The sequence below is a fragment of the Cucurbita moschata genome, unplaced genomic scaffold, assembly GCF_002738365.1.
Source record: "Cucurbita moschata cultivar Rifu unplaced genomic scaffold, Cmos_1.0 Cmo_Scf00009, whole genome shotgun sequence".
NCBI classification, from domain to species: domain Eukaryota; kingdom Viridiplantae; phylum Streptophyta; class Magnoliopsida; order Cucurbitales; family Cucurbitaceae; genus Cucurbita; species Cucurbita moschata.
The window spans coordinates 5,492,731-5,503,334 of record NW_019268525.1 but is presented as its reverse complement, the minus strand read 5'-3'; the positions used below and the strand labels follow the sequence as shown (position 1 = coordinate 5,503,334).

The window sequence follows — 10,604 nt, the reverse complement described above, 5'->3', positions numbered from 1 at the left end:
AAAAAAAAAAAAAAAAAACCATTGAAATAAAGAAAGCATATGATGTTAAATGTCTTTCTTTTTTCCTCTTGATTACTATATGTAACTCTCATATGTTACTACGTCTAAATTAGTCCTTAATCATTTTCTTTCTTTAATTCGTTTCTTTGTCGTTATTCGGATTGCTCCTTCAATACCCTTGTTTATGTGTTGAGTGTGCTGTCTATTCACTTTGAATTGCACTTAGCTCTATAACATAGCTTGTCTCACATCCCAATTTGTTTTTTTGGAGTGTGATTTGTGTGTGCTCAATTGTGAGGGTGAGTTTGTAAGGGAGTGACATATTGCTTCGAGTGTTGAGTGCTAAACACGAGTGAACTACATTTACGAGTGAATACACGTGAGGGAGCGCTTGTGAGGTCCTTTTTTTTTTTTTTCTTTTACCTTTCTTTTGTAGCATGGAAAATCCAGACGACAATACTAACATTACTGATGCACGATTGAGAGAAGCACAACAACGAACTATGGAAAGACTAATTCGAGGAATAGAAGAGTTGACTGATCGAATAGGAAGATTGGAGATTCAAAATCAAGCACGACAGAGGATTCCACAACCTACGCCCTCAACCGATACATATGAAGGCGACAATTCTGATCACCACGAGGATAATCCACATGCGGTTGGTCCTGGCTTGATGCGAGGGAGAGACCATGGAAGAAGGTATCATAATTTACAACAACGAGTTCCTTATGATGATAGAATTGATCGTAACGTGGGGAGCATCAAATTAAAACTTCCCAAGTTTTATGGCAAAACCGATCCAGAGGAGTACCTTCAATGGGAGAAAACGGTGGAGTCAGTGTTCAACTGCCATAATTTTAGTGATGAAAAGAAGGTACTGTTATGCATTGCTCAATTCAAACAATATGCTCAAATTTGGTGGGATAAATTGATGTCAAGTAGGAGAAGAAATCTTGAAGCACCAATTGATTCATGGGTCGAGTTCAAAGAGTCCATGAGGAAGCGTTTTGTTCCACAATATTTTCAACGGGACATGGCGCAAAAGCTTCAAGCGTTGAAACAAGGACGCAAATCTGTGGAGGATTATTACAAGGAGATGGATACATTGATGGATCGACTTGAACTCGATGAGGACATGGAGGCTCTCATGGCGCGGTTTCTTAATGGGTTAAACATAGAGATTGCAGACAAGACTGATTTACAGCCTTATTCTAATATTGAGGAGTTGTTGCACATTGCAATTAAGATCGAGAGGCAAATCCAACGAAGGTCTCAACGGTATTCTTCTAAAACTTTTCCCAATTCTACTTCTACATGGAAAAAGGATAGTAAGAACATTGATTATAAGCATAGAAATCAAGAGATTAATGAGAAGCCTCAAGCTAAATTTGAGAAAGGGGAGAGTTCTAGAACAGGGAAAGAAAAAGTAGAAAAGTCTAATGTTCGAAATAGGGATTTAAAGTGTTGGAGATGTCAAGGGGTAGGACACTATAGTAGAGATTGCCCAAATGCAAGAATTATGACCATCAAGGAGGGAGAAATTGTTACGGATGACGAGGCACATGACGACATAAATGAGGAAACTGATGAGAGTGAGGAGTTTAGTGAAGAGGACCCTACACATATATCTTTGGTTACTCGACGAGCTCTAAACACCCACATTAAGGAGGACGGCCTAGACCAAAGGGAGAACTTGTTTCAAACTCGGTGTCTTGTTCAATCTGTACCTTGTAGTGTTGTCATTGATAGCGGTAGTTGCACCAATGTTGTGAGTTCCATTCTGGTCAAAAGACTTAATTTAAAGACACAACCACATCCAAGACCCTACAAGCTTCAATGGTTGAATGATTGTGGGGAAGTACGGGTAACTCAACAAACTCTTGTTTCTTTTACAATTGGAAAATATGTTGATGATGTTTTATGTGATGTTGTATCCATGCATGTTGGAGATTTACTACTGGGGAGGCCATGGCAATTTGATCGTCGGGTAATGTATGATGGGTATGCAAATCGATACTCCTTTACTCACAACGGTAGAAAAACTACTCTTATCCCATTGTCTCCAAAAGATGTATTTATTGATCATTGCAAACTTGAAAAGAAAAGGCAAGAGGCTGATGCAAAAGCAGAGATTGAAAAAGAATCAAGTGAAAAAAAGAGCTTGAGTGAAAAGCAAGAGAGTAACACTCAGCCTAGAGAAAAAAAAGAGAGAAAAGCCAAATCAGTAAGCTTGTATGTTAGATCAAGTGAGGCTAGGAATGTTTTGCTCTCTAACCAGACTATTCTTGTACTTATGTGCAAGGGGTCTTGTTACTTTACTAACATGCTTAACCCTTCTTTGCCTAGTGATTTTGTTGTGCTTTTGCAAGAGTTTGAACATTTATTTTCCGAGGAGATGCCTAGTAGTTTGCCACCACTTAGAGGGATTGAACACAAGATTGACTTCATTCCTGGCGCGCCCATTCCAAACCGACCAGCTTATAGGACTAATCCAAAGGAGGCTGAAGAGATACAAAGGCAAGTAAGTGAACTCCTTGCTAAAGGGTATGTACGTGAAAGTTTGAGTCCTTGTTCTGTTCCAGTTATTCTTGTACCTAAGAAAGATGGTTCTTGGCGTATGTGTGTTGATTGTAGGGCTATAAACAAGATAACTATAAAGTATAGGCATCCAATTCCCAGATTAGATGATATGCTTGATGAATTGCATGGATGTAGTCTTTTTACTAAGATTGATTTAAAATCGGGTTATCATCAAATTCGCATGCATATTGGGGATGAGTGGAAAACAGCTTTTAAAACCAAGTATGGTCTTTATGAATGGTTGGTTATGCCTTTTGGATTAACTAATGCACCTAGTACATTCATGAGACTAATGAATCATGTCTTACGAGAATACTTAGGTAAGTTTGTGGTTGTTTATTTTGATGACATCCTTGTTTACTCTAAATCTTTAGATGATCATATTACCCATGTACGCAATGTTTTGACTACTTTAAGAAACGAATGTTTGTACGTAAATTTAAAGAAATGTAGCTTTTGCATGGAAAAAGTTAACTTTCTTGGGTTTGTAGTTTCATCTAATGGTGTTGAGGTTGATGAGGAGAAAGTGAAGGCTATAAAAGATTGGCCTACTCCGAAAAATGTAAGTGAGGTAAGAAGTTTTCATGGTCTTGCAAGTTTCTACCGTAGGTTCATTAAAAATTTTAGTACAATTGCTTCACCCTTGAATGAACTTGTTAAGAAAAATGTATCCTTTATATGGGAAAAAGATCAAGAACTTGCTTTTAATACTTTGAAAGAAAAATTGAGTTCTGCTCCCTTGCTTGCATTACCTAATTTTGAGTCTACTTTTGAAATTGAATGTGATGCTAGTGGAATAGGGATAGGTGCTGTATTAATGCAAAATCAAAGACCTTTAATGTTCTTTAGTGAGAAGTTGACTGGTGCATCTTTGAGGTATCCAACTTATGACAAAGAGCTTTATGCTTTGGTTCGTGCATTGCAAACCTGGCAACATTATCTTTGGCCTAAGGAGTTCATTATTCATACGGATCATGAAAGTTTAAAGCATTTGAGAGTACAAAATAAACTCAACCGACGACATGCTAAGTGGTTAGAATTTATTGAAACATTCCCGTATGTCATAAAATATAAACAAGGAAAGGAGAACATTGTAGCAGATGCTTTATCACGAAGGTATGTCCTCCTCAATACTTTGAATGCTAGGTTGTTGGGTTTTGAACACATAAAGGATTTGTATCAACATGACATGTTCTTTGCTCCTTTTGTTGAATCTTGTGAAAAAGGACTCATTGTGGATAATTACTTGTTGTTAGATGGATTTTTGTTCCGAAAAGGCAAACTTTGCATACCATCTTGTTCCATCCGTGAGCTACTTGTGAGGGAAGCTCATGGAGGTGGTTTAATGGCACACCATGGAGTTTCTAAAACTTATGATATGCTCTCTGAACATTTTTTTTGGCCTAAAATGAGACATGATGTTCATAAAGTTTGTGGTCGTTGCATAGCATGTAAACAAGCTAAGTCTAGGCTTCAACCACATGGTTTATACTCCCCATTACCAGTTCCTAATGGTCCATGGATTGATATATCAATGGATTTTGTTTTAGGTTTACCTAGGACTAGGAAAGGTTATGATAGCATTTTTGTTGTGGTTGATCGATTTAGTAAAATGGCTCATTTTATTCCTTGTCACAAAACTGATGATGCAAAACATATTGCAGACCTGTTCTTTAGGGAAGTTGTACGATTGCATGGCATTCCTAAAAGCATCGTTAGTGATCGTGATGTAAAATTTTTAAGCCACTTTTGGCGTGTTTTATGGGGTAAGTTAGGAACTAAGCTAGTATATTCAACTACTTGTCATCCTCAAACGGATGGACAAACTGAAGTTGTTAACAGAACCATGACTGCTATGCTTAGGGCTATTATTGATAAGAATCTTAAGACTTGGGAGGATTGTTTGCCATTTATAGAATTTGCATATAATTGGGCTGTTCATAGCACTACTAAATGCACACCTTTTGAAATTGTTTATGGCTTTAATCCTTTAACCCCTATTGACTTGTTACCCATACCGTCAAAAGAGTTTGTGAATTTTGATGCAAATGCCAAGGTTGAGTTTGTTCATAAACTGCACAAGCAAGTGAAAGAACAAATTGAGAAACAAAATTCCAAGGTTGCCACCCGAATTAATAAAGGACGTAAGATTGTCATCTTCAAGCCAGGAGATTGGGTTTGGGTGCATTTCCGAAAAGAAAGATTTCCTACTCAAAGAAAATCTAAGCTTTTACCACGAGGAGATGGACCTTTTCAAGTTCTTGAGCGCATCAACGACAATGCTTATAAAATTGATTTATCAGGTAAGTACGGTGTTAGTGCAACTTTTAATGTTGTTGATTTGAGCCCTTATGATGTAGGTGATGGCTTGGATTCGAGGACGAATCCTTCTCAAGAGGGGGAGAATGATATGAACCACGACCAAGGAATTTCCATACCTCAAGGTCCAATTACAAGGACGAGAGCCAAGAAGCTACAACAAACTTTATACAGTTATATTCAAGCTATGGTGAGCTCATCAAAGGAAATTCTAGAAGACGCTGGAGACCTCCCTTATATGTTGTGCAAAGTTGAGGTTCAAGAAAGAGATGAATTAAATGCACTTTAAGTTTTAAGTTGCATTTAATGAACTCCGCTGAATTTATCAAATAGTCCAAGGATGACTAATAAGCACATTTTATTATTTGCATTATTTAATTATAGTTTAACTATTTGTTTGTCATATTTAAACTAGTTTTAAATATAGGAGTTAAGGTTATATTGTAACCCACATAGGTTACTATATTCCACCATTAACTAGCCATTTAAATATGGAGGTTATGGGTATTTCTCATTACTAGCCCATTTAATTTGGGAGTTATGTATGACATAGGTTAAGGTTGTAAAGGCTATATAAAGCCTTCTTTTCTTTGATTAGACATCAGATTTTGGAATTAAGAATAGAATTTCTATTTTAGCTTTGTTAAGAGCTAAACTTTCTTTGCAAATTCTTGTGTTTAGAACTTGCATGTAGAGTCATTCAAGTGGTATTGATCAAACCTCTTGTGGAGTGATTCGAATCACGAGTTTAGAAACGAGTTTTCTTTACTCTTGATCTTGATCATCAAGGTAATCCGTTCCATACTTTCCCTTGGGTTGATTTCCATATCACAAGTACTTGGGGGTCTTTGCATGGGTTTGTCCTTCTCCAAATTTTTGTTTCTAATTTGCACTTGTGGCCTTTCATCCTACCTTAAGGCCATGTACTTATTCTAGTACATGGGTTTGTCCTTCTCCAAATTTTTGTTTCTAATTTGCACTTGTGGCCTTTCATCCTACCTTAAGGCCATGTACTTATTCTAGTATTTGTACTTCTTGACTCTCATCTTAACATCCATTTGTTGAGATTACAAGTCTTGTGTTTTTCCTTATATCTTGGAGCTGATTTCCTTCCTTGTATCCAACAAGTTTTGACATAATCAACTTTCTTCCTCTACGGTTGTATCTTAGAGATTTCTCTTGTTCCTTCTTGTTCAAGGCTTATTGGTGGGCTCTTAGCGTCTTAAGACTTTTCCTTCTTTCCTTGGAGTCAATACTATTTCGTTTTCATACCTTTTTCAAAGGCTTGATTCCTTATAATTGTTGGAAAGAGGGATAGTGAAAGAGATAGGAATTGATAGGAATAGATGAAAGCTGCACTGCTTTATTATTGTCTACTGACTCAATGCTCATAGGGTTGCACAATTCCAGTATTTATAGCTAATACACTGGGCCAGAAATAGTAAATATCTAGATAAACTCAAATCTAATAACAATCTCCTAAAATCTTGGAAGTTTGAATATTTTAATCATATCTAACTACTCTAAATCATATCTTCATTTTGAATAGTTTGAATCATATCTCAACAATAATTCCTTCCTATGGCATTGCAGATCTCTTCCTTTGGCCGATTAACCTTCCTTGGGTCTCTTAATCCCTTTTTTGGATCCCTTAATCCAATCTTGGGCACCTTAAACTTACCCGAATATCTCTTAATCTTACTTGGTCTCTTCCAAATTCACTCCCTCTTAAAAACTTTCATCCTCGAAACTTCACTTTTCTTACCATGCCTTAGGGGAGTTCTTGGTCTTAGTTATGTCATTCCAAGTACCTTGGGGGTCCTTGCATGGGTTTGTCCTTCTCCAAATTTTTTTTCTAATTTGCTCTTGTGGCCTTTTGTCATACCTTAAGGCCATGTACTTTTTCTAGTATTTGTTCTTCTTTGACTCCCATTCTTAACATCCATTGTTGAGATTACAAGTCTTTCTTGGTCGCCCTTGTGTTTTTCCTTATATCTTGGAGCATATTTCCTTCCTTGTATCCAACAAGTTTGGACAAAATGAGAGACTTCTCCTTATAACTCCTAGTTAGGGCATTGAAAATCTCTTCCCAGCCCATTAACCTTCCTTGGATCTCTCTTAGTCCTTTTGTTAGATCCCTTAATCCTTTCATGGACACCTTAAACTTACCCAACTATCTCTTAATCTTATTTGGTCTCTTCCAAAGTCTCCCCCTCTTAAAAACTTTCATCCTCGAAACGTCACTTTTCTTACCATACCTTGGGGGAGAGTTCTTGGTCTTAGTTATGTCCTTCCAAGTACCTCGGGGGTCCTTGCATGGGTGTGTCCTCATCCAAAATGTTTTTCTAATTTGCACTTGTGGCCTTTTGTCCTACCTTAAGGCCATGTACTTATTCTAGTATTTGTTCTTCTGGACTCTCATCTTAACATCCATCATTGTTGAGATTACAAGTCTTTCTTGGTCGTCCTTGTGTTTTTGCTTATATCTTGGCGCATATTTCTTTCCTTGTATCCAACAAGTTTTGACATAATCAACTTTATTCCTTCAAGGCTATATCTTAGAGACTTCTCTTGTTCCTTCTTGTACAAGGTTTATTGGTGGACTCTTAGGGTCTTAAGTCCTTTCCATCTTTCCTTGGAGTAAATACTATTGCGTTTTCAAACCTTTTTCAAACGCTTGAATCCTTATAACTCCTAGCTTGGGCATTGAAAATCTCTTCCTTTGGCCCATTAACCTTCCTTGGGTCTCTCTTAATCCTTTTGTTAGATTCCTTAATCCTTTGATGGACACCTTAAACTTACCCGAGTATCTCTTAATCTTATTTGGTCTCTTCCAAAGTCTCCCCTCTTAAAAACTTTCATCCTCCAAACGTCACTTTTCTTATCATGCCTTGCGAGAGTTCTTGGTCTTAGTTATGTCCTTCAAAACTACCTGGAGGGTCCTTGCGTGGGTTTTTCCTCATCCAAAATGTTTTTCTAATTTGCATTTGTGGCCTTTTGTCCTACCTTTAAGGCCATGTACATATTCTAATATTTGTTCTTCTTGACTCTCATCTTAACATCCATGGTTGAGATTACAAGTCTTTCTTGGTCGTCCTTGTGTTTTTTCTTATATCTTGGAGCATATTTCCTTCCTTGTATCCAACAAATTTTGACATAATCAACCTTATTCCTTCAAGGTTGTATCTTAGAGATTTCTCTTGTCCCTTCTTGTACAAGGCTTATCGGTGGATTCATAGGGTCTTAGTTATGTCCTTCTTTCCTTCTTTCCTTCTTTCCTTGGAGTAAATACTATTTCGTTTTCAAACTTTTTTCAAACGCTTGAATCCTTATAATTCCTAGCTAGGGCATTGCGAATCTCTTCCTTTGGCCCGTTAATCTTACTTGGTCACTTAAAAATTTTCCTGCCCTTAAATTTATCTGAGTATCTTAATCTTCCTTGGTCTTAGCTATGTCCTTCCAAGTACCTTAAAGTCATGTACAAGGCCTATTGGTTGGTTCTTAGGGTCTCAGGTCCTTCTTTCCTTGCTCTTACTAGGTTTCTTAATCCTTAAACAACTTTTGGCCTTGTAAAGATTGATTTGTCTTGAGACAATGCTTTTTAGGAGGGCCTATAGTCTTAGTTCTTTCATGTTGGTCTTATGAACTCTTAGGGTTACTACTTGTCCTCCGAGGTGTTAAAAGGTCATCTTATATCTTTGCTGGTATAGTAACCCTAAAGTTAATCAAACACATAAAAGCCTTTGGCATCCTTATCTTAAAGTCTTAAAGGTGTTCATTCCTAGTCGTGGCGGAGCGTCTCTCGAGCAGGGCCATAGAGAACCTTTACTTTGATATTACTCTGTCACGACTCAATTTCACGAGTCGCGACTATATAAAAACTTGAAAAAACAAAAAAAAAAAACGGTAAAAAAATTTGTGTTTAATACAAAAACATAAAATACATTTTATTCCAAATAAATTCTATGAGTTTAAATATATTGGGCCCCGTTAATAAAACAATTTAAAACATTAAAGAACTGAATGGCTCTATATGGCACCTGCTCCCGATCCGTTTCCAACCTCGACTAGCTCCTTTTCACATGTTAAAAACATGAGAGAACTAGAATGAGTACAAAAACTCAATGAGTAGCATACTTGACCGCTCTTAATTTAACTTTCTTTCCTCCTTTCATACATAACCATTAACCTAAAAAAGTTCAAAGGATGGTCCATTATCCAAAATTAGGGAGTCAAACTCATACGTTAACCCACAATTCTGGTATCCAAACTTATCTTCCTTTCCTCCTTCCTTACAAACATTCCTTCCTCTCAAATTTCACAAACCAATTTTTGCCATCCTTTATTCCTTAATTTCAAGAATTCTTCGCTTTCCAATGGTCCTTTTTTCAAATGTTTTCATACTTATGGCATATGACATCTTATTCTTTGATTCTAACCGTTCTTCGATTTCCAATTGTATATTCCAACATATAGTCTTCCATTTACCCCTCTAAGTGAATTGTTTTCCTTTTTATATAAGGATATCATCTCATCTAATTTTTTGAGGAAACCCATAGACCGTTCTAACTTGTAACTTAATCTTTCTTCCTTCCTTACACACTTTAAACCAAAATTTGTATCCAAATTTAACTTTCTTCCATTATTTCATACATAACAATTCAACTTAGAAACGTCAAAAGATTGTCCATTCTCAAAAAGTTGGGACTCCAATCACATACTTCAACCCAAAATTCTCGTATCCAAACTTATATTCCTTCCTTACATACATAGTCATCAAACTCAAACAATCCAAAAGATTATCCTTTATCCCACTTATAGACTAAAAAGCAAATTTTTTATTCTAGTGCTTCCCTTTTCTAAAATTTCTCAAACTCTTCTTGTGATCTCTCATTCCTCAATTCAACAATTCTTCGCTTTCCAATCATCCTTAATTCAAATTCTTTCATACATCTTATTCCTCAGTTACAACAATTCTTGACTTTCCAATCGTCTATTTGAATATGTAACCCCACGTCTACCACTGTACACATAATGTTTCCTCCTTTATGTGCATAATACCTAGTGTTATTTTTTCATTTAATTCATCACGGAAACTCATGACAAATCTAAGAAGTGCCTTCATCCATCATCTTAATGATTCATCCAATTTACAAATCTTTACAACCCCTTTTCCGTAAAATAAACCTCCTTGCTTAGAAAGGGTTGGAAGACCTTGGGGCACCTCTGTATGGTAGGGGAGAGTGTATACAATTTTTTGTAATTACCTTTAAATCTTATTTTGTTTGATTGGAGTATCTTTTTAGGTCAATTGGGCTCTCCTCTTGGGGATATCACACCCGTTTCTTTTAAACAATCCTTTAGCTCTTATTTTGCTTGATTTGAGCACTCTTTATAGGTCAATTGGGTTCTCTATTGGGGTGGTTTTCTAGTGTTCCTCTTGTATTCTTTTATTTGATCTCAATGAAAGCTTCACTTTCATTTTTTCTTAAAAAAAAAAAATCTATTCATAACTACCCAAAAAGCTCATAAAACAAAAGATGTAATGTAATTCCTTACTCATGAACCTCTTTCAACTTTAACATTCATTATAATCCTTTATTGTAGTTTAAAAGAATAAAAACATGATGTCGGAAGCACAAAGAACATCAAAAAAAAAAAAAAAAAAAAAAAAAAAAAAAAAAAAAAAAAAAAAAAAAAAAAA

At 36.2% G+C, this 10,604-nt stretch overlaps 1 long non-coding RNA gene across 1 annotated transcript; it reads left to right on the top strand.

Moving 5' to 3' along the window:
* The first annotated feature begins 7,287 nt into the window (after window positions 1-7,287).
* Window positions 7,288-8,452, top strand: LOC111446994. The gene is made up of 2 exons (XR_002711183.1): window positions 7,288-7,490; window positions 8,386-8,452. It is a non-coding gene; the product is annotated as an uncharacterized LOC111446994 (long non-coding RNA).
* Window positions 8,453-10,604: the final 2,152 nt, after the last annotated feature.